Genomic DNA, 24,907 nt, shown 5'->3' on the forward strand with positions numbered 1-24,907 from the left:
CAAGGGATCTTTCCCACCCAGGGATGGAACCCACATCTCCTGCATTAGCTGGCAGATTCCTTACCACTGAGCCATCAGGGATAGCTACAGGGATAGGAGGTGTGTGGAGGCAGATTTAAACACACACATACTTTTTATTTTGGACTACAGCCAATTAACAATGTTGTGCCAGTTTCAGGTGAACAGCAAAGGGACTCAGCCATACATATTTTCATTTTGACATTTTCTTTTTATTTCTAATTTACCAGACTTCAATTTGTTTTTTACTTCAGCAATTTAATTATACATACTCCGTATAAGATATCTCAAATCCAGTTACAGTGGTGGAGAAAATAACTAAATCCAAATACATACACTGGGTATTTCTCATGCCAAGTCTCTATGGTCTTATACAGACAATCCAGTACAGATTACAACTGTACTAATTCACAATTCATTAATATTACGAATGAGAAGAAATGTATCAAATTCTTCCAGTTGCTCTCACCATCTGGAAAATTCACAGAATGAACTCAATTTACTAGATATAACAATATTCATAGTTTCTGCAATTAAAGCCACTTAACACATTTTTAAAGGGTTAGCTTTCTTTGAAAAAGTTAATGATCTTTTCATACATATAAAAAATGATCTATACTAAAATACAGTATAGTCTTTTATTTACGTAAAAACTAAACTCATTGATGAATAAATACAGAATTCCATAATACTTCTTTCTAGGAGAAGAAACTTTTTCAAGGCAAACATTTTGTTTTTATTAGCATGGTATGCAGCTGTATTATTTGTACTTCTGCCCAACATTCAGTATGTGTTCAAAGTATTCAAAAAAAACTGGCAATTCATATCCAATTCCTAACCAAAAGTCGTCATAGTGACTACTAGGGGCATAAGGATAAAACTGAGCCACACTTATTCTGAAAAAGAAAAATGAATGGAAAAGAATGACTGCTTATGGGATGACCATTATCCACATTACACTGGGAAAAGGCAATTTTCAAAACCCAAAAGTTTTTTTTTTTTAATGTCAGATGGTATCTTCCAGAGGTTTGAAAACATGATACAAGTATTATGATGTTGGTCCTCACAAATTCAGTTATACATTTAAACTCTTGATAAAACCTCTTCTGTTTACTCAAATGAGAGGAAATAAAGCCGTCTGCAGGAAACAAGACAGCAGCTTATTGATCGAGCATTATAAGGTTGACCTTCTCTATGTGGAATGTTTAGCCACATTTTATTTGAATAAAAGGCAAAGGTTAGTATGCAAACCCCTTCATGCTTCCTCTGAGGATGGACTTTATAACTGTGAAACATGCGTGTGAAACCCTCACATTTCCACCCTCACATTTCCAATTTACAGTCCTTTAATCCATGGCCCAGGAAGCTGACTATCAGAAGAGGAAGAAAGTAATAAAGATGTTATTTAAGGAAAAACCTAATAACATTCAAACTCTTGAAATATTTTGTTCCAATAATAACAAAATGGTAAAACAACCTTATATATGGTAAAAGATCACACAATATAAAATGAGAACAGGCCTTAAAAGGTCTTCTAACTTCACCTTATTTCTCCTTATGTTGATGAATTAGGACCTTGGTATTTTACTCTGCTCTATGGCACTTTTCTATAATAAGGATGCTATTTGTGCTTCGGCTAATACAGGTTTGACCCTGTTCTCCAAAGAAAACTTTAGTGCCTTTAAACAAACATATCCCTTACTTTCAAAGCCTGATAGGGTCATGCCAAAAAGATTTAAGAGCCACTTTGAAGGGACTCCCACTGGCCAAGCTTGGGACAATGTGAACATCAAAAAGAATGACTGTGCTTGATGGAAATACATTGAATATATAAAAATCCACAAACCAACCAAAAAACCTTGAGATTACTATTATATATTAATGGCTTGTTTTAAAATTTGATAAAAGGAAAAATTAAGTTTTTAATTGTTTACTCCTATATTTTAAATTAAAAACTATTTCAGGGTAATCAGATAGCCTACCTTGATGAGAAAAGGCTATTTTTCACAGAAAATTGCAAGCTTACAAAGCTGAAAGCATGAGAAAACTCTTAGGGTATAGAGTTCCAGTTTTGCAAAATTAAAACAGTTCTGGAGATTAGTTGTGCAACAGTGTCAATTTATTAACACTACTGAAATATACACTTAAAAATGGTTAAGATAGTATACTTTCATTATGTGTATTTTACCATAATATTTTAATCCCATTTTATCACCATTTTGAAACTCCCTGTGATATAATTGATTCAGGACCATCAACAAATATTAACATTATTAGATGAACAACTGATAACTAAAGTATTTGTATGGTGCTAAAGTCTCACTACCCCGGGATTATTTGCCCACCACAAAGGGAAAAATATAACTCTAAATGAGGAATTTAGTCACCATCTTAATCTTAGCTTCACTAATAGTGGGATAACTATATTATGTGGGTCTTGATTTGATATGATATGAAATATACAACTTTGCTATTAAGTGCTCTTACCAAAAATGTTTATTCTGAATCTAATCATGCCTTTAGATTTAAATTCTACTTTGCAGAAAATAAAGAGTACTGAAGACTGAGGTAAATATCACCACATGGAAACAATCGGACAAACCCAGAAAAAAAGAAAGATTCTACAAGTCCTTAGGCAGCCATCCTGCATCTTTCCAACAGGTCATTGTCAGAAAAAGTCAGTGAAAAGAGAAAGGAGGAGGACTGTTTTAAATCACGAGACTTAAGTGACATAACTATATATGTGCTCCTTCAGCATCCTAGTTTGATAAAGGAAGTCATAGGGATGATGGGAGAGATTTTCATATAAATTCAATATCAGATAATATTAGAGAACTATTGGCAGTTGTTATATACGATACTAGTGTCCCAGTTAAATGCAAAAACTTTCATTTTATACAAATACATCATGAAGACATTGGGGCAAAATGTTATGAGTTCCATAATTTAGGTAATTCGGAAGAAAAAATACATGCTTAGAAGTTAATGCAATGAAACAATTTATCTAGGCAAAGATTATCAGCAGCAGCTAAAAACCACTAGGCAAAAGCTCCATAAGAAACTACAATGGATGGATTGAGCTGGCTGACAATACCTGAGCCTATTGATCAACCTTCATCTCAGAAAGCGAGCCAACAATCTACGGTCATACCACCCTGAACGTGCCCTGATCTCAGAAGCTAAACAGGGTTGGGCCTGGTTAGTACTTGGATGGGAGACAGCGGGCCAACCATATGTTGCCATACATCTTGAAGTGGTGCAATAAGAAATAAATATCAACAACTCTGATGGATTCTCCAACAATACCACCAAAAATCAACTCTGAGTCTTATTAGGCATCAGATCTAGCTAACAATTTACAGAAAACTCAGACAAGAGAAACAAATTAAGCACTATCACAGGAACGCAATCAACAAAATTCAGAAGGTGGGAAATTCTAAAGAAACAACCCAGTTTCTTCAACAAATGAACTGAAAAAGAGGAGAAAGAAACTACATATTGAGATATTTAAGATACATTATCAACTGTAATGTGGACCTTATCTGGGTCCTAACCTGAAGAAACCAACAAGAAAAACATTTATGAAATAAATGGGAAGACAGGAACAGTCACTGAATATTTGATGTTAAAGAAGTGTTAAATTTTTTAGATGTGACAACAGGATTGTGGGTTTGATCTTTTTTTTTAGAATGCTTACCAGACATACAAAAAAGCATTTATGGGTAAAGCAATATAATGTCTGGGATCAGCTTTAAAACAATCCAGCGTGACAGGGTGGGAACACAGGGATTTGCAGACACATAAATGAGACAAAACTGACCATATGTTGATAATTACCTAGAAGATGGGCACATGGGAATTCATTATTCTACTCTCTCCATCTCTCTACATTTATGTTAGCTTCCATTATAAAAAAAAAAAATTTTAAACAGAAGTCAAAGAATAAAGCCTAATCATAGCATCTTCATCAAATAGAATCTTCTTCACCTAAGACCTAACATAATAAACATGAACCAAAATAAAATAAAATCCAGCAAAAGATTTACCAACACAAATAAAACAAAGAAGAAAAGATGTAAGGCCTATGCTACAAGTCTTACAACAAATGAAACAAAGATTCTGCTGAATTATATAGCATGACCCCCAACCCAATTTTGGAAAATGTGCTGAACATGAGGGGCGTAGGGGAACTATGTAATGGAAACATGGATACTCATTATACTATCTTTTCTATTTGTACATTTGAAATTTTCCATAATAAAAAAATAGGAAGAAGATTACCAATATCCTTCAAAAGGATCACCAAAGAACACAGTTATTTGATTCCTCACATACATACCAACTCATTGGAAAAGACCCTGATACTAGGAAAGACTGAAGGCAGGAGAAGAAGGGGATAACAGAGATGAGATGGTTGGATGGCATCACCAACTCAATGGACATGAGTCTGAGCAAGCTCCAGGAGATGGTGAAGGAAAGACACAGGAGCCTGGTGTGCTGCAGCCCATGGAGTCACAGCGAGTCAGACACGACTTAGCAACCGAACCACGATACACTCCTTTCTGACCTGCCATCTTCCCATTTTTATTCTTTTACTTCCAACCGCCAAGGAAGAAAGGGATGGGGAGTAACCACTGACAATACTTGCTTACTGAGTGGGAAATTTAACCAGCAAAACTGCAAGGTTTCCATAGTGTGCTAGAATAATCAAGACTGACTTTACTGTAAAATGTCTCACTTTAGCTGAAAACCTGATTTGCGGTCTGTAGTAATTACCAAGGCATCTGCTTTTTCCCTTTCTTTTTTGGAAATGAAGCTGGACAAGAAACTTGTAATTTGTATTTGGATGTGGTGTTTGTAGGATTATCATCTTCCCAAACTTCTAAATGATTCCATCTGTTTTTATGGGGAACTGGGCTTAGGATGACTTTGAAAAATGAAGAACTAAGAAACCAAACCAATCATCCTTACAATTAAATCTGGTATACCCTGAGCAATTTTAAGAAAGAACAGAACTAATGAAATATTCATGCCAAAAAATATTTTAAAATTTGAACCTCTACCTGATAAAAGCTTCTGGATATGACTACCAATTTATGGGACATGGGAACAGGTCAAACTAAACCAGGGATGGAATCCGCAAAATCAAAACTGTAGGGAACGAGAGAGGACAAACAACCCAAAAAATATTTTAAAATTTGAACCTCTAGCTGATAAAAGCTTCTGGATATGACTACCAATTTATGGGACAGAGGAACAGGTCAAACTAAACCAGGGATAGAATCCGCAAAATCAAAACTGTAGGGAACAAGAGAGGACAAACAACCCAATTTCTTCAAAATACTAGATTACAAGGAAATACAAAAGAGACAACCTATTGATTAAAAAGAATCACTAATTGCAATGTGTGATTCCTAACTTGGATCTCCATTTCAGCAAAAAAAAAAAAAAAAACTAAAAGAAAACAAGAACAAATGGAAACTTGAATGGAGTTAATATTTGATATTAAAGATTTGCTGTTAACTTCTTAAGTGTAATAATGGTATTGTGATTTTTCTAAAAGTCTTATATTTGAATGATCAGATGCCTGGGATTTGCTTCAAGATAATACAGTTGGGGTGAAGACAACAGAAATGTAGATAAAACAAGGCTGGCCATGAGCTGATAAACTGTTAAAGCTGAGTGATAAGACTGCATGGGTTGGGATGAGGGGTGTCATTATACTATTCAGTTTACTTCTATATATATTTAAAACTTCCCAAATAAAGCTCTTCATTGAAAAAACATTGAATAAAGTTAGCTTATCAAATAAAAAATTTTATCAAAATGGGAACCAGAAAATCTTAGACTTGGGGGACACCTTAATGGTCACAACGTCCCATCCCTCACCCATTGACTCTTTCCCACACCTTTTAAGAGGTGACTATCAGCCCTGGGGTCTTTTTATTTATTTATTTATTATTGACAGATAATTGCTTTACAGAATTTTGCTGTTTTCTGTCAAATCTCAACATATATCAGCCATAGCCCTGGGGTCTTTCAAACCCTGGAAAAGTCACTGCTTCCTATGGCAACCCATTCCATTCTCTGCCTGCTTCAACTGTTAAAAAGTTCTCATAATGGGTAGGAAACTTCTCTTCTCTGAATCTCTTATTTTTATCCATGTAAAAAGGATAAACAGATCACAGGTCACTGGTGAGTTGTAAAATCTAGTTAGTGGTTTGTTAACTGACATTTTATCATCATTATTTAGAAAAGAAAATCTGAGCATACAGCACGTAAGTAAGGCTAAGAACTAAATCTACAAAACATGTCTGTTATTCACATATATACACACATAGGTCAAGGTTCAAAATCTATTGTTATAGTGGATTTTGTCCTAAGAAAGTTAGAAAGCCAGTGCTCAAAAGACAGTCTCAACAGGCCTCCCACCCCAGCAAGTCTTGCTCTTTCAGCTGTTTCAACATCTAGCTCCTCATTTGCTGTGTTTTCTCCTAACTTGATCATTCCAGGAACCCTCCCATGGACATGGACTCAGTGTATCTATGCTTCCACTCATTCTTACTGAACAAAAACATACTTAGTACATACAACATATCACTTAAAATGTAGTATCTAAAAATGAACAAATTATTCCAAGTTAAACACAAGATATTTCACATATTCACTAAAAAAAAAAAACACCTTTGAGATATTGGTAGATTCCTCTAAGTCATGTAAGAATTCAGAGCTGAAAAGAAAGACAGCCTGGTGAGAGACTTGAGTTAACAAATTATGATTGTAGGTGAAATCATGGGTGATACGAAATTAGTCAAGGCTAAGAATCAAAGACTGAGAACCCTGGAAGACAGAAAATAAATGAAGGGGTAGTCAGAAGAAAAGAAAGAACGGAAAGAATATATAAATCTTGCAAAGAACAGAAGGAATATAGAAAAAGAGCCCTAACATGTCAGGAGAGAATTTCAAAGACAATATGGTTGGCCACTAATATCAAAAATAATATAAGGAAAATGCGTTCAGTGGACTTGACGACAGAGCAATCTCTGTTGTTTCCAGGGCAACATGGAAACGAACAATTCCACTGCAGTGGTGAGGCCAGAAGTCAATAAAAGGAATAAAAAGATATCTACTACTTTTCAAGCAAAAGTATTGAAAAGAAGATCAAGCTATCCTGTTTCTCTTTCAAAAACCTTATAATAGACAACCTTTACTTCCAACAACTTTCATCTTCTTTATTTCAACCCATTTTGTAGCTAATAAGACAATCTATATAAGCCTTATATATATATATATATATATATATATATATATGTTTCCCTACACACTTCCATGAAATCTGTAAATCTGATTAGCAGTCCTTGTCTGTCATCAGGAAAATTACAGGCAAAAATATTTTGGATAGAAGATGACAAAGATTAAAATTTCAGTAACAAACACCACCATAGATTCCCCCTAACACAGTTTTTCCCTAATGCTACCATTCAGACAGCATGAAAACATTATCAAATGTTTTGCCAAAATTCTATGCCTATGTTTTTCCTATACGGAAAGGCATCTTAAATTACTTTCTCTACAGAGACAAATAAATGAGCCACAGACAATATCTTAAGTGGATCTGGACCTATGACAACTGAACCACTTAAAGAGAAAAACAGACACAAGAACAATGTCACTTGCCCAATGTCACACTTAGTAATTGGTGAACTATTTTCTTTCTATCCTCTGCTACTTTCAGAAGAGGAAAAAAAAAATGTGTAAGGAGAGGGGGAAGAATATCAGATACCTGGTCTGTTAAAATTCCAGTCACTGTAGACCCAACACAAACCCCTGACAAAAGTCTACACTTCTCAGGAGAGCCCAACGAAGACCAACGTTCCACCAATACACCTACACTTCAAGGTACTCAACTGAAGGCTCAGCGGTACTCTGAAGTACTGGCTTCAACAGCTCCTTTGTGACCTGTCAGCATTCCAGATGGGCTCCACGTTCTATTGGGGGTGGGGGTGGGGGAGGAAGCCACTTCAGTGGTTACCACGTTACTTTCCACACGCTTCCACTTATCCTGCCTTCTCCTTTATAACTAAAGCCAGGAAAGGAACATGAGTAGAACCACATTAACAGCTTTCAAGTTTCTCAATGAAAAATACCCACCCAGTAATCAAATCATAACCTCATACAATGGTGTAATTGGCTCTGGTTCAAAAGGGCTCCTCTGGGGAGGGGAACTCAAGCACAGATAGGGTACAAAGAGGAATTTACATATTCTCAGGGATAATAGTAGGACAGTAGTCATGACTTTAGACTCAGATGGCCTGGCTCAAATCCCTACTCTGCCATTAATTAGCCAAGTGACCTTGAGCAAATTAGTTAATCTTATGGTGCCTCAGTTTTCTTAAGAGGCAAACCCAGAATAACAGTACCAACCACACAGGACTTCTGTGAGGATTAAATGCATAATATGTGTAAAAGTACCCATAGGGTAGTGTCTGACACATACTAAGTATTCAAGAAATGTTATCTATTATCTATCATTATCAGCATTCTCTAATTCAATATGTGATATCTTTACAAAATATATATTAAACTACGTTCTAATTTAAAACAAAATATAAAGTAAACTATCTCCAACATAAAAGGCATGCTTATTAACTAGGAAAAGTACTTCAACTATTAAGTGAGTGTCAGCTTTGGCTATTATGCCAATCAATGTTTTACATGTGATTTCTCAGCGAACATATGACCATTGTTTAAGGCATATTTCCCCACTGTACTGCCAGACAGAACTACACACATGGCAAGTTGCTATGATTTTATAACCACATAGTCCCATTAAATTTCAGTCAGCTAAAAAAAAAATGTTTCACCTGGTCTTATTCCAACATATTGCCACAAAACTATGCTAAGCAAAAGAATGAGAGGCAGAAAAAAGAACTGAGAGAGGGAAAGAAAAAAGAAAAATCTAAAAAGAAAATCACTGCGTCACTTTGCTGTATACCTAAAACACAGCACTGTAAATCAGTCATATTTCAATTAAATAAATAAAACAACAGAAATAAAAATAAATAAGAACATTAAAATCTAGCATTAACATAGACAGGAGCCATGGAAAAACAATTCATAGAAGATCAACATTACCTTGAGAATGCACTAGAATTTGAAAATCCATTCAGATTTGGTTTAGGAATTACGTTTTTGAGCACTGGCTAAAGCATTTCCTTTATGTCCACGGTACTGCATTTAGATGAAACTGCTTTCACTGGTTAAAACTCAGATGAAATTGCTTTTACTGATCAAAACAATAAATATGCAGGTATTTATTCCAAAAGCATGACAACTGAATAGGACGTAAATGAACTAATTTCTGTAATTCTACAAAATCAGTAATGAACATGAACTTTATTTTGGAGACCACAGAGCACATGCCAATGGAGGGGGAGGGTGGGAATCTTACCTACTTACAAATGAAATTATATAGTATCCGGAATTTGCTTCAAAGTCATGAGAGTGGGGTGTATCAACAAGACTGGCCGGCCCTGTGCTGGTAATTGTCAAAGCTGGGTGAGGCTTCTCTATACTTCTGAATATTTTTAATTTTTTCCATAATAAAAAATTTAAAAAAGAAAAATACTCTTCTATTGCTAATAATGGTACATTTTTTCTCAAAAAAAAAAAATAACACTTCAAAACATAATCAGATACAGTAAAAACATGACTTTAAAAAAACCTAATAACGGCAACAAAAAGAGAAAGTCTTAAAGAGCCACACTGGGGAGTGGAGGAAAAAAAGAAAAAAGAGCCATATTATCCTTCACTGTTCCATGTGTGCTGCGCAGAGCAAGTAACACAGATCACAGGTCTATAGAATGCTCTAGATTCCACCCTCAAGTCTTTCCATTTAAGTCAGCCGCACTGAGGATGAAAGGGAGCTGGCCTCAATTAGGAGAAAAGTTGGAGCCACGTCTGCACTACACATGCTGCCCACAGCGGCAGCCGCTCGCCGCAGAGCTGCTCTAGCGGAGACTATCTTCCCCGCACCTTTATTTTTCTGTTTGGGGGTGGGGAGAGAGGGCGGAAGGAAGAAAAACGTTCACGTTCCCTTCTGTGCGTAATTTAAAACAGACAATCTTAGCATTAAGGAAATTAGGACTCCGGCTTTGCTGATGTTGATTTTAATGGCCAAGATCCAAAAACAGTTCTGGTTACAAGCCCATGGATAAACTTTTGATTCCTTTGTCAGTGGAGAGACCCAACTCATTACTTGGCACTCTAACCTTTCCCATACACAATTTGGATTCATTTTATTAAGAAAAAGAAGTCTGCCTTTTTCTCCCTAAGAGAAGTGAATTAAAGAACACTTTTTAAGGAAGATGTTCATTTAGCAGCTTGCCTCCCAGAGTCTAAAAGCAATTAAACAGAGAGTACTGGGGAAAAGTAAAAGATTATCATATAAAAATGGGCTCCAAAATGAAGACTGAATATGCACCATTGTCTAGCATATGACCACCGAGCCCCATTTGCTTTTCAAATTCTTGTGAAAGCATTTGGCACCGTTTTCCAATAATCCCATAGGACTTCTATTTCCTTGTGTTTTCAATAGTATTTCAAAACGTTGACACATTTATTGAACTATTTTTGGAAGACCTAGCTCTGTCTACCTTCAGGGCTCAAGATACAAATATATAAAAGCTACAGACAGCTATAAAACTTGGCAGGCTTCCTGAGTTCTCCAAGAAAACTTCAATTGGCAACTCCATTAACATCAAAAGAACACACACACTAGAGGGAACAACTCTGGACACTGGGAGACCTTGGCTGTGCCTGAAGCTCCATTACTAAATTGCTGAATGGCTTTGAGAACGTTTAACTCCTTCCTCACTCACTTTCCTTACCTGAAACAGAAGTCTATGCCACAGTCAGCATACTTACAGTTTTGTTATCTATTAGGAGAAATCTTATTTTAAACCTGGCCAAAGTTTATCAACCTTTAGTAATCAGACCGACTTTATAATTTTTGCCAAATCCAAACAGCCACTGTATTATTATTGATGTGACACTTCTCCTTATATCGTCACTTTAAAATACCTACTTTAGCCTTATAGTACGTAATATCAATGAAATCATAGTTTTGAATACTTGGGTATTTTTCTGATAAACACTGACATGTGTATTTAACCATTAAAAGAAAAAGATTTATCTGTGTACCACCTCAAATCATTCTAACATACCACCACATTTTGGAGAGATACTGCCCTGATCTATTTGCCTATAACTTCCTCTACATTAATGTATAAAGTATTTGAATTAATAAACCGCTAAAACCCACTCAGCAACTTAACCAACACTAATCACATGTACTCATTAGCCCTGGGATCATCCTAGAGCTTCTCAGACCTTTCAGCTACTACCTTATTCAGAACTTCCATTTTTGTTTCACTTTTCCCAAAAGTCACACACAAAAATCCTTAATGTGTGTGTTCCCATTAGAATAAATCCCACTCTCTATTTATGCTCTAGTAATGAAATTTTTCACCCTTAAATTATTTAACAGAACCCCCATGAGTTCAAAGTTTCCTCTAATAACCAAAGAATATTCAAATAGTCAAAGAATATTCAAATTTATGTATGCCAATCATGTGTCAGTCTAAAGAGACACACTAAGATATTCAGTAAATTTCATAATAAGGTTGCCATTCTGATACATAAACATCAAATTGGTTTCTATTGTGTATTTTTAAATCTAGATTCAAATATATAAGATTAAGTGTGTGTACTGAATTAATCCTTGAAATATCACAAGAAAAAAAATATAGTACATTTTCTGAGCTCTTCCTAAGAAGCACTTTCTTATTTAATGACATATCAGTCACCCACTCCCACCCACCCTAGAGGTTGACTCAATCGCGTGACTTTTCTGTTTTTCTCTCTATATATAACTGAAGTTCAACTCAGTTTCTGGCATGAAGAAAAAGGACAATTTTATTATGGCTGCAGTTCTTACCAACTGTGAGTACCACAATAATCTTGGAAATTTATTTTTATCAATTGAAAACTCTAAAACCAGTGGGTTGAACATGAGTTAATTTCTGCTCACTCCCAAAACCACACTAAATGACAGAAGGAAAATTAAAGAAAAAAAAAAAGGTACAAACCCACAAAAAGAAAGAAAAAGGGAGGGGACAGGCCAGCAGATGAGATATATCAATAGAATTTTAGAAGATGGAAAACAGATGTACAAAGTAACTGACTTAGCAGAGCAGAGAAAGTCTAAACTTGAATTGCTATTCTGGTGGGAACCTACCAAAAACAATGTGATTGTTGGAGAAGCCCTGAGAGCCTTAGGAATTGAAACTTCCAGAAACTTCTGAGGGCTGAGATATGAGAGAGAGTTGAAGACAGGGACCTGTTGGAAATAAGGGCAAGGAATGTTTAAATTACACATACACTCTCATCAAACCTTGGCAGCCAGAAGACAAGAGGTTCACTCTACAGAACTTAAAAAAGAAAGGCTTTGCATTCAGAGGGCAGAGGTGAGGTTCTACACAGTAAAACAGGGAGGTCCAGTCACTCAGTCAACAAATATTTACCAAGTGCCTACTCTGCACAGGCACTGCTGTAGGTACCAGAAATACTGGACAAAAGAAGACAGAAAGATTTGCCTTCATCCAGCTTACATTCTGCTGCTGCTGCTGCTAAGTCGCTTCAGTCGTGTCCAACTCTGTGCGACCCCTTAGATGGCAGCCCATTAGGCTCTTGTGTCCCTGGGATTCTCCAGGCAAGAATACATTCTAGTGAGAGGAGATTCAATAAACAAAAAGTAAAATATAAGGGTATCAGATGACAGCAATACACATTGCAGAAGAAAGAAAGAAAACACAAGGGATTTAGGACACACTGGGGTAGAGGAGGTGGGAGCTGGGTTGTAGTTTCAAATAAATGATCATGGAAGCCAAACTCTGATGGAGCTAAGGCAGTAAGCTGTGCAGGTATCTGCGGGAAGAACATTTCAGACAGAGAGAAAGCAAAGGGGGACATCGAGATGGGCAGGATTGGAGAAACAATATACACGAAAAAAGAAACGGACATTATCAGAAAGAATATTCAGTAGCGAAGGAACAGCTTTGAAAATAGGAAAGCAAAAAAGTTCAATAGAGAGATTAGAAGAAAACACTGAAGTAATTTCCGAAAAGAGGGAACAAAAGGACAAAGAGATGACATCAGAGAGAAAAAAGTAACAAAACTGAAGGCAATGCAGGAAATTCAACATCCAAATTAACAGGAGTTCCAGAAAGAACAGAGAACAAAGAGGGAGTCATTATCATAGTGGAATATTTCTGAAAGACAAGAGTTTCCAGCTGAAAGGGCCCAGTGAGTGCTCAGCACAATGAGTAAAAGACTCCCAAATCATAGCACATCATCATGAAATTTCCAAACACCAAGTTCAAAGATAAAAATCCTGAAAACTTCTAAAGAAAGCAAACTAGGCACATACACAGAATCAGAAACTAGAATCCAGTCAGTCTTCTCAAGAGAACATTGGGATGCTCTAAAATATTAATACAATGAAGCAACACCTTCAAAATTCAGAGGGAAAGTAACCACTAACTTAGAATTCTATACCCAGCCACACTATAAATGCATTCAAATTGAGAGTACAAAAAGGCATTTTAAGAGCGGGGAAAGTTGCTTTTAAATAACAAGGTCTCAAGAAATTCACCTTTTTTGCACTTTGTTGGGAAACTACTGGAGGATGTACTCATGTAAAGTAAGAGATAAAGAAGAAGTCTGGCACCCTGAAGTTAAGAAGAAAGGAAAAGAGAAATTTCAATGATCCTATGGAGAGGAGCATGGCAACCCACTCCAGTATTCTTGCCTGGAAAATCCCATGGATAGAGGAGCCTGGCGGGCTAGAGTCCATGGGGTTGCAAAGAGTTGGACACGACTGAGGCGACTTAGCACACACACAGGCACTGCAAAGCAGTTCTAGAAATAAACCAGCCCAGGAAGGATGTCCTTAATAAAAAAGAAAATGGTTTGCAATATGGTTTTCAACACAGTTTAGAGTTAAATTAAGGATAGGAACAAAGAAAACTAAACAAATGAGGAAGAAGTAGGCAATTAACTTCAGGATAAAGCAAAAAGTTGTAAAAGAAAGTATATGCAGCCAAAGCAGGATACACAGCTTGGCTGCTGACTGTATGTGTTGTAGAAAGAGAGAAAAGTGTGCATCTCTGTTGGGGATGAGGGAGTCAGTAAAGGAGAATAACCCCAACCAAGGTGGAAAGTCAATAGCTACTACTGTCTAAAATGGAAAAAGCAAGAAAATCATGGTTTTAAACAAAACACATAGATAATAAAACCAAAAGAACTGAAAGTAGTTGCCTCTAAGGAGCAGAAATCTGTCATGAAGGGACATGAAAAGCAGGTGTCTGCTGCTTTTCTTTATAATCCCTACACTAGTACCTGACTTTCTAAATTATATACTAGCCCCCTGGGGAATGCCATTTGCACTGTGAATGAAGTAACAAAAAGTGTAAAACTGCTTAAAAAATAAAAACTGAAAAGGAAGGAGGCACACATTTTATTCTGATGTGTTTTATACTCTGGGACATTTTTCTTACATTGAAACATCAGCCTGGCAACATTACACTAATGTGAAAAGCAAGATGAGGAGGGCTCTCGCCATTCCAGCTTGATTCAAGAATCATGCAGCTAAAAGCAGGACTCTGCTTCATAATCACACCATAACAAAAGAAACGAGAAGGCAGAAACCAGTTAGGAAAACAAGTTTCCCTTTTGTTAAGTCAGATACTGTAGATGCCAATAAATTTCTGAAATCTTCGAGTTCTACAGAGTAATAAGCATTAATCAATTAAAGCAAGTAACTCACCCTCCCCTGCAGAAGAAACAGAAGTTTTAGCAGCACACAAGCTGGGTGCCCTTGAGCAAATTATTCTGGTTTTAAGCCTCAAGTTTTCATCTGTAAAATGAGCATACCAGCTATTTCAAGGTGTTGTTATAAGAAGGATTGGGGATATTAACATGTATAAAGCACCAACTACAGTAGCTGGCTGTTGTTGTTCAGTCTGTGCTCCAAAGGTTAATTTTCTTCCTTTTTCACCTGTTTATTATCAATGCTTCCAGCCTTATCAGATGACACACAATGAAACCTAGAACAAGGCTAAGCCACAAGCATAAAATGCACTTGTCCAGCGCAAAGAAGACAACACAGCTGGTGGGACAGCACCTCCAGCCAGGATGAAGGCTGGATGGAAGGCAAGCAAGAAGTGTCAAATAGAAGCCTACATCATGGAGGAATAGTATAAAAACAAGAAGGAAGAAAATAAAGAAAGTGAATTAGACCAATTTCATATATCCAACTACGTATTTAAAGAAAATACAAAGGAAAAGGAACAGGTTAACTACACTGCTGCTGCTGCTAAGGCACTTCAGTCGTGTCCGACTCTGTGCGACCCCATAGACAGCAGCCCACCAGGCTCCCCGTCCCTGGGATTCTCCAGGCAAGAACACTGGAGTGGGTTGCCATTTCCTTCTCCAATGCATGAAAGTGAAAAGTGAAGTCGCTCAGTCTCTTTGAGACCTCATGGACTGCAGCCTACCAGGCTCCTCCGTCCATGGAATTTTCCAGGCAAGAGTACTGGGGTGCCATTGCCTTCTCCGCTAGAGGGCTGAAATCAGCAAAATTCACCCTGTGAGAAACCACATAAAACAACTAATCAAATTTCTTCAACATACAAACTACTGCAAGGAGAAATAAAGAGATGAAGGGGAAACTAGAGCTTATCAGTCTTAGAAGATACACTAACCAAACAACCTAAATGGGAAAAGAATTTGAAAAAGAATAGATGCGTGCATATGTATAACTGAATCACTCTGTTTGTTGTACACCAGAACTAACACACATTGTTAACCAACTATACTCCAACATAAAATGTTAAAAAAGATGTACCAACCAATCAGAACATGAGGATCTTAAACCAATCTGGATTCAAACTAGCTTTTTCAAAAATTGATACTTAAGATAACTGGAGATTTGAATATCAAAAACTGAATATCTGATGAAATTAAGGAATTTTCAGTGTGATGATGGTACACCAGTCATGTCTACCAAAGGGTTATCTTCCTAGATATATATACCAAAATATTGAGTGATGAAATGAAAATAAAAGGTCCTCTAAAAAACCTGAATAACATACAAACAAGTTACAGCTACGGGGTACGGCAGTGTCACACTAAGCTTCAGAGAACCAGGCAATCTGCTTCTGAGAAGGAGTGACGAACTCTGGGAAGAACCTCGGAAGAGCGTTCTTTCCACATCTGACTGAGGATCTACTGCATGCTAGGCTCCAGAAACCATGACTGACTGTGAACCAGAGGTCAGTCTTTGCTAAGGGAGAGGTGGGGGATGACCTCTGGCCCTAAAGGTAGAAAAGCCCCACTGCCCGGGACACCTTCTTGAAAGTCACAGAGACTGGGTCCTTTTTGCATATTTCAAAATTGCTATTTAGTAAAAAGAGATTCATCTCATTTTACTGAATTTACATCTCACTTAGTGAAATTCTTTTCATTTACTCAATGAAAACTCATTGAGTTGAGTTTTCAACTCAACAGTCTAAAGGAGCCAGGTTTTTGATGCAAATGAATGGAACGGTCCAGTGGTAATCTGAAGGAAAATGGGAGGGACTTGGGCCAAGTAGGGACAGCATGATCTGTGCTAGATGGGGCAGGACCTCCTCAGCACTCCAAGAGAGGAATGGGGGCCCAGTTTTGCCAAGGTCCTCCAATTTCCCCAGAGAAACCTAAAATGAAGATACTTCTGTGACTTTCCTGGTGGTCCAGTGGCTAAGACTCCATGCTCCCAATGTAGGGGGCCGAGGTCAGATTCCTGATGTGGGAACTACATCCTACACGCCACAACTAAGAGTTGGCATGCCACAACTAAGACCTCGTGCAGCCCAATAAATAAATAAATAAAATTTCTTTTTTAAAAAAGATATTTCTGGGAAACCTCCTGATTTCTTAACACTGTCAACTAATTGAAAGGTAAAACACTGTTATGGGGAAAACATGTCTGCAGATCTACTTCATGTAAAAAAGATGTACTGGATGTAAAAAGGTCATATTTTAATGCCATATGTAGAGATTTAAACACCATCAATAAAAATTTCATTAACAACTTTCTTGCACCAAGCTCACTGAAGTTACAGAGGAAGTTATAATATGATAGCATATACAAACAAATTTTACACTCCAAATCAGTTACCTCCAGCAACATAATAAAAAAGACTACAATCTGTCTGTGATACTGAAATTAGATCCAAACAGTTTTTCCACCTATATGCTTTTTAAACACTGCCAAAAGCAGTGGGTAGTTTGTTAAAAAAAATTCTAGAGATACTGTACTGAAACTGTGAAAAAAGTGGTTTTAACTTGTGATTACCATAGGAAATTACAGTTTCATATCAAAGACTGTACTTCCACATAGATAATTATTCCTGATCACTGCAAAAAAAAACAAAAAACTGCTTACACATATTCATATGAAACTCACTAGATCTTTTCCTAACCTAACAATTTTCACAGAGGCCAAGCCCTGTGTGAAGCATTTTATAAGCACTAGCTCATTTAGTCCTCTTCTAACTGTCTGAGGTAGGTTATGATTATTAATCCCCATAGTGAAGATAAGGAAACTGAGGCCTTGAAAAGTATTTCACCTAAGGTTCCACTGGCATAAATGGCAGTCTAACCAACACCAATGTGTGGACTTGTCACTGATCTCTTCTAATTAATATTTTCACCAAAGAAATTTGTAAGGAAATAACGGCACATTAAGTTCAAGGTAAGAAAATGAGAGGCCAATATTATATCAGAATTTAGTTTAACCTTGACAATGGGCTAAAATGGGACAACTAAAAGAATTCAACTGAAAGGAAATAAGCACAATAGTGGGGGCATGAAAGTGCAATGGGGTAACACACACACAAAAAAAGGAAATCTCTTAAGACTTTGATTCTCTAATCTCAAAAATAAGAATAGAACTACATCAGCAGTTTTTAACATTTTCTGTTTTCCCAAAACCCTTTCAAAATCTCCTCCCAAAAATCCCTCTCTCTCTGACACACATACACACTTTACTTAACAGTCTCAGGCAGTTCGTGAATCCGTGGGGCCCACTCACCCCGGGCAATATCTTCCCCACTAAACCCACACTTCTCACCTCAAGGTCAAGAATCTAAACTAAATGATTCTCACCCTCCCTTCTGGTACCTTAGGGGGATGAAGTGAAGATGAAAAACAAGTAGACTAACTAGACAAAAAGGAAAAGATGTAAGAATGAAAGCCAAGTGTAAATTACATATTAATTTAGTACTTCAGGATACTGGGATGTGTACATATATTAATAGACTACAGGAAACTCAAAAACATGATTAAACTTAGCACTTTTTTATCATGGTGGTAGGTCCAGCTTCAGCTCTCATCAGGAGGTCTAGAAACCTGAATTCAGAGCTTGGAAAAAATGATTAGAGAGTTGGTAATCAGACTTATGCAAAAAGTTTTTAAAATCACAATTTTTCTTGGAAAAAGGCAATTAGAGGGTAACGTAAGTCTTCAAGTATTGAAAATTCTTTCACAGAGTAGACATAAAGGCCATAAAAAGAGCAAAGCAAGAGGAAGCTGGCTTTTTCGTAAACATATGAACAATTTAGTTTAAATATCAATACAATGAACTCCCCTAACTGACCTAGACAAGGTCCTACAGATGAACATGTGACAAAATCATTTTGGAACTCTTTCCATGCCCTCTGGTTCTTAACCTGGAAAGAACTAAAACCATCCCCATGACATTCAACTTAGTTATAAATGTGAAATGTCCGCTGGGCTACTAAAGCAAATCTTATGATAGTTCTCAGAGCAAATAAAAAGATAATTCTTATTCTTCAAATTGATTTCATATTACTGTAAAGATTATTTCTGAGGCAATCGATATACATTTAGACCTTTATGGCTCTATCTAATACACTAGATATCAGGCTTCCCCGGCGGCCCTAGTGGTAAAGAACCTACCCGTCAATGCAGGAGACATAAGAGATGCAGGTTCAATCCCTGGGAAGATCCTCTAGGGGAAGAAATGGCAACCCACTCCAGTATTCTCGCCTGGAGAATCCCCATGGACAAGAGGAGCCTGGCAGGCTACAGTCCACAGGGTCACAAAGAGTCGAACACAACTAGAGCTACTTAGCACATATGCACAATACACTGAAGTAAAAAATAATAATAATAATACCAAAATGCAGAGTATATGTGATATGAAAACATATTTCTATTTTAAAAGTAACTAAGTATATGAAATTAGTCCAAATTCAACCTTTGGTGGGGGAATAAAAAGCAGAAAGGACTTCCCTGGTAGTCCAGTGGTTAAGAATCTGCCAGCCAATGCAGGAGACATGGGTTCCAGGAAGACTCCACGTGCTTCAGCACAACTAAGCCCACAGACCACAGCTACTGAGCCTAAACTCTGGAGCCTGTGCTCCACACAGAAGCCACCGCGACGCCTGCGCACCACAGCTAGAGAAAGCCCACAGACGTAACAAAGACCCAGCATAATCAAGTATTTATTTAATAAATAATTATTTTTAAAAGCAGAAGCAGTATGGATGTACTCATAAGCCACCTGAGGTCTACCCCATACAAAGGGGAAAGCAACATCACTTTAAAAAAAAAATGAGAAAATTGAGAAAAATCACTAACACTCTCATTTAAATCAATGATATCCCAACCATCAGATATTTAGGAAAATAAAGTACAGGTTATCTACCCTCCTAGACATGAGAAACATGCATCTAAGAAACCTATATAGATTAAGCCAACCACAGAACAAAAGGAAATAATAAGAGTAAGAAAACCAAATCCTCTATATGAAATATAACCTACATAACATTTCTACATGCAACCGTACCAGATTCTACAATGTCAATTCCAACTTTCAAAAAATCCTCACTAAATGCACTTCCAATATATTACATAAACTTTCATCAAATTATTAAGTACCAACAATGTTATAGGCACTTCACATAACTCTACAAATGGACTCCCTTTCTCCTATAAAATATATATACTTTATAGAAAAAAATTAAAAAAAAATATTAACCATCATCATTTATTTCTAGTTGACATTAGAAATTATTTCCTTCCTTTTTGGCTTACCTGTAACATCTAAGTAACAACAGTATTTACACTTGGAAGCCAGTCCCCTATATGTAAGGATGCCAGGCACTGACTCCATTTTTTATTTTAATCTGGGGCACTGCTCTGTCAGAGGAATGATAGAAATCTTATGAGTATCAGGTTGCTGGTTTATGCCAAAACATGGCATTCCCAAAGGGCACTCTGTCTGGAATCTGTGGGGGAATCATATACAAATCTTCTATGAACTGAGGCCTTCCAAAGAGGCTGGAAATGTTTGTGTGTTGGGAAAGGGCTGAGAGTGGATCTGCTGACTCCTAAAGGTCCGGCCCTGAGATTCCAAGATTCTATAAACGGGCAGTAAATTAGAGTTTGGCTAGTATTTGCTGAGTACTGAAGCCAGCATAAACATTTACTTGAGGCTTTTAAATGTGTAAGGGTAGCCAGTGGTTAGGTACAGTAATTCTGAATCTGAAAAAAACAAGGCCACTGGATGTGTTTCTAAATAAAGGCGGGGGCGGGGTGGGGGGGCAGTCAGCATATTTCCTTTGTTTTCTCTGAGTAAACGATACAGACTTTTAGAAATGCAAGATTGGATCCTCAGCAATATTGATCCCTAAAAACTATATTAATGCCTTATACAGATACTAGCAATTCGTACTTCTTCAGAAAGTCCGCACATAGTCTCTAAAAAGACTATGTCAGTTCAAAAAACAAAGGAAAAGGCCTATGCTTTCCTGTGGAAACAGAAACAAAACCAAATCTTCAAAAATATTTAGCATTTGGCTATATAAAACATAAAACCCCACATTCCTAAATAAAATGGCAAAGACAGAACCTTTGTAGTTCTCTAGTCAGTTATATGAGAGTGGTGATTCAGGGTAAAACCCGACCTTAAACATAACTATACAATATTACTAAATTACAGAGTAATTTTACCAATAAATATTCCAGTTAAGGACTGCTTTGTCATCTTTGCAAGTATTTTTAGTTGAAAGCAAGTGGTTGGCAAGTCCACGTGGACATGGTTCTGATTTTTAAAAAATCTATTTTTAAGATCTGGTGACTGGATAGGTTTTCTAAACTCAGTTCTTTCGAACGGGTAATTTGGAAAGGGTAAACCACAAGAACGTTACTTAAGAAGCAAAGGACCTAACAAGCTTACCAACTCAGATCAACATAAAACTAACTTAGAAACCTCCAAATCTAATGATGGGCCCAGTCATTAAAGCCTATACGTACACAAAACTGAACTGAAAGCTACCTCTCCAAATACAGCAAGGGCTATCTGAATTCTCTTGTTTTATATTTCCATAGTTGTTTGAGGGTGGGCTTCTCTTTGCATTTGTCTCCTAAATCTGCAAATCTGCTCCTTTTTACTTGGAATTAAGTTTCAGATTTTAACATACATACCCAGTTATATATATATGTATATATATACAGACACCCAGTTTAATATATATACCCAGTTGAGAATACTATATAGCAGTTTAAATTTTTTATTGAAGTTAGTAATAATTTTACTGAAATTCATTAAATGATTTTTTTAATCACTTTTCATTGTTTTAGGCAATCCCCATCCAATTTAGGTATCAAGAATCTGAAGTTGGGGGCTCCACTCAACCACTTATTTTCTCTGGAAGGTCTAACTTTGACTAGAAATAAAAGATTAAAGCACTGTTATGACTAGGTCTTTCTTAAAGAGGGATGTTTTAAAAGGGAAGAAACTGTCCCCTCCTGTTACTCTAAATGAGCAGCCTCTTGTTCTCAGCAGTCCTTCTGCACACAAGACCACTACTGACTTCAGTGGGAATTCTGCCCAAGAAGTGAGGAAGACAGGGTAGGATTAAATTAGCCCTAAATCCACCCCATTGTTCCAAGTCATTACCACTTGTACAGTTCTCCAATAACCTCTATAAAGTAGACATCTGAGATTTGACGGTGATTTCTCCAATTGAATTTTAGGACTGACCCCTGGAGCTCTGACAGGTGACACAACCTAGCTCTTTAAAAGCTGTGTCAGCCTGATGGATGCACTCAGCTGGCCCTTATCACAATCGAAGATTGTGATTTCTCACAGCAGAGTCCTGCAAACGGAAACTGAATAGGATTAAGTACTATTCGTTTCCGAGTAAAACCTGTTCACAGACAGAATTTTAAATCCCAGTTCCTGCGGCCAAGGAACTGACTCAGTTTCCCAAGAGGAAATGTGATAGGACGCGAGTTAAAACTCAAATTCTCCATACAGTATTATAAATCGAGAATACAGAAATAGCTGACTCCGGTGAAAGAAGAAAAAAAAAAGGGAAAAATAAAAAGAGAACTGAAAAAAATGCAAGAATAAAGGATAAACTGTTACGATTCATTTTTTAAAAAAAGCTTTAACAGTAACAAGAACAAGATGCCTGGCATACACGTGCCATTTCAGACGCGAGAAGTTCAAAAAACTGAGGAAAGGATGTGATTCAGAAAAGAGAACATACATTCACAGATCCTCTAGGTTCTTCCTTCCCTCTCACCCCACTAGAGCTCTTAAAAACGGCCAGCTGTGCTGTTCATGGGGAATGCAATTTAAGGCGTCCTAAGTCAGAGGGAAGGATCCACACAGACCCCTTCCCAAAATAACAGACTAGGCAAGGGCTCTTCTAACCTCGCCAAAACACCCTGACCTCAAGGGAGATGAGAGATCTCAGAAATTATGACCGACCTCTTCCCAAGCTGCCCGGGGCAGGGACTCCTGCTGGGGATTTAGACTCTGATTCGAACCCTGCTCGCTCCTGGTCCTTACCCCAGCAGCGCAACTAAAACTGCTCCCAACTCTGCCGTCAAACAGAGGAGAAAAATAAGCCATCGCTGGTGAGATAGCCTGGGTGCCGGGACGGCAAGGATCAGAGAGCAAAACGTGCGTTTTTCTCCACTTTGGTCGGGAGGTCAGCGTCTGGAGGGACGGAGCGAGTGACGCCGCCCGAACCCAGCTACCCGGAGTGCCCAGGCGCGCGGCCCGCCCCGGGACGCGTGGCGTCCTCCGCCCGCGTTTCCTCTTCCAAAACCATCATGCTGAAGGGCAACGCTGCTGCCGCCGCGTGCCCCCGGCCCGGAAGGAGGGGGCCGCACCGCATCGGGACAGGCTCGCGCGCCGCGGCCCGCGCCCAGGATGGAGCCGGATCCCTCCTGCAGCCGCGCCGCGGGGCCCGGGACGCGTGACCCTGAGCCCACTGCACCCCCGTGAGGCCGGCGCAGTCCTCACCGTGCCCCCACCTCTCTCGGCGCCGACCAGACGCGGCCCCCGCTCTCACGAAGGGAGAAGCAGGGGGACCGCAGTGGAGCGGAGAAGCAGGGATCCGGCCTGTAGCAACAGGACCGGTCCCCGGGTCGGGAATGGGGAGGAGGGCAGACAGGGAGCCGCAGAAAACCCCAACATCTGCAGCCCTCCCCCTCCCGGTGGGACCGTCCCGCCACCGCTTCCTGCCCGGGATCAGCTTCCCAGCTGCAGCCACAGGAAAAATCCGAGCCGCCCCTGCAGATCCGCAGAGACCAGACGCTCGGCCCCGGGATTTCCCCGTCCCGGGCCAGCCATTCCGCAGCTCCGCACGCCTCCTTACCCGGACGCCGCACTCAGGAGCTCGCTCGCCGCCGGGACCAGTCCCGCTTCAGCCCAGTCGCCGGCCGCCGCGTCCGCCTCCTCCCTCCGCTAGGTTTCAAATTGAAATTCCCTGGCTGGGGCCGTCAGAGGACTAGCGCCCCAGCCCCGCCCCCTCGCGGCGGAAGCTCCTCCCGCATCCCCGCCGGACGCGCCCCCGGTGCGGAAACCCCGCGGGCCACGACACGCCCCCTACGGCCAGGCCACGCCCCGCCCCCTTCCCCGCTAGTCCGACCGACTCTTTCAGCGGGATTAGCGGCTCGCGGTCGCCGGGTACCCAGCGCGGAAAGGACGCGTCTCGCCCTGGGAGCTACCCTAGATAATGACTGCTGATGCCTGTGTTCAAGCCGCTCTTACCCGCGCATCCAGATATTAAATGCCCTTTTATCAACTTCCAAAAGTTATTTCTTAAAAGTGAATCCACTGACTAAACCTTTCTTGAGCACCTATTCGGGAGCAGACCCCAAGCTAGGCCCTGGTGAAACAAAAATAAGGAAAACTAGATTCTCCTCTGTCTAGAGTGGAAGAAATGCTTTCACAGAGAGAACAGGGAAAGGGAACCGTTTATTCCTCCTGTGGGAGGCACGGGAGGGATTGGGGAAGCCTCCTGGAAGAGGGGCTTTTATACTGAACCCAAAGTGTGGGTAGATCTCCAGGCAGGGGCCTAGGAGCCTGGACTGCAAAGCAGAATGTGGCGGGGGAAAAAAAGAAACCCGAGGTTCAGGCCAGTTGTGGAAAGACACACAGACAATTTCTTCCGGTTCTTTTGTATACTTAGATCGCTTTCTCTCAGATTCTACTCCTTTCTTCTCTGAAAGTTGGCACGTCGGTGGGGCTTGTCCTGGTCATTGCCTCCAGCGTCGGCCACACATGTACCTCTTGTTCTTTGCCTCCTCCCACCTCGACTGAGATCTTTAAAGACTCCACCTCGGCCAAAGTCAAGTCTTTTCTTTCCTAAACAGTCTTTTCTAAAATTCTAATGTCAAATGAAACACCAGTTACAATACCTTCACGTGTATGATATTTTCAGTAAACAAAGCATGTTAA

At 38.9% G+C, this 24,907-nt stretch overlaps 1 protein-coding gene across 30 annotated transcripts in view; it reads right to left on the minus strand.

The window, feature by feature from the left end:
• The window catches only part of EPB41L2 (erythrocyte membrane protein band 4.1 like 2), a 211,060-nt gene extending 187,082 nt beyond the window's left edge, over positions 1-23,978 (minus strand). For 10 of the 30 annotated variants that reach the window (XM_061427960.1, XM_061427976.1, XM_061427968.1 and 7 more), the window contains exon 1: positions 23,823-23,957. The gene's annotated coding sequence lies outside the window, so the exon portion shown is untranslated. Of the gene's footprint in view, positions 1-7,801; positions 8,198-23,822 lie in introns of those variants that run through there. The other 20 variants (XM_061427979.1, XM_061427970.1, XM_061427980.1 and 17 more) reach the window with 8 other exon arrangements.
• Positions 23,979-24,907: the final 929 nt, after the last annotated feature.

The sequence above is a fragment of the Bos javanicus genome, chromosome 9 (assembly GCF_032452875.1).
Source record: "Bos javanicus breed banteng chromosome 9, ARS-OSU_banteng_1.0, whole genome shotgun sequence".
NCBI classification, from domain to species: domain Eukaryota; kingdom Metazoa; phylum Chordata; class Mammalia; order Artiodactyla; family Bovidae; genus Bos; species Bos javanicus.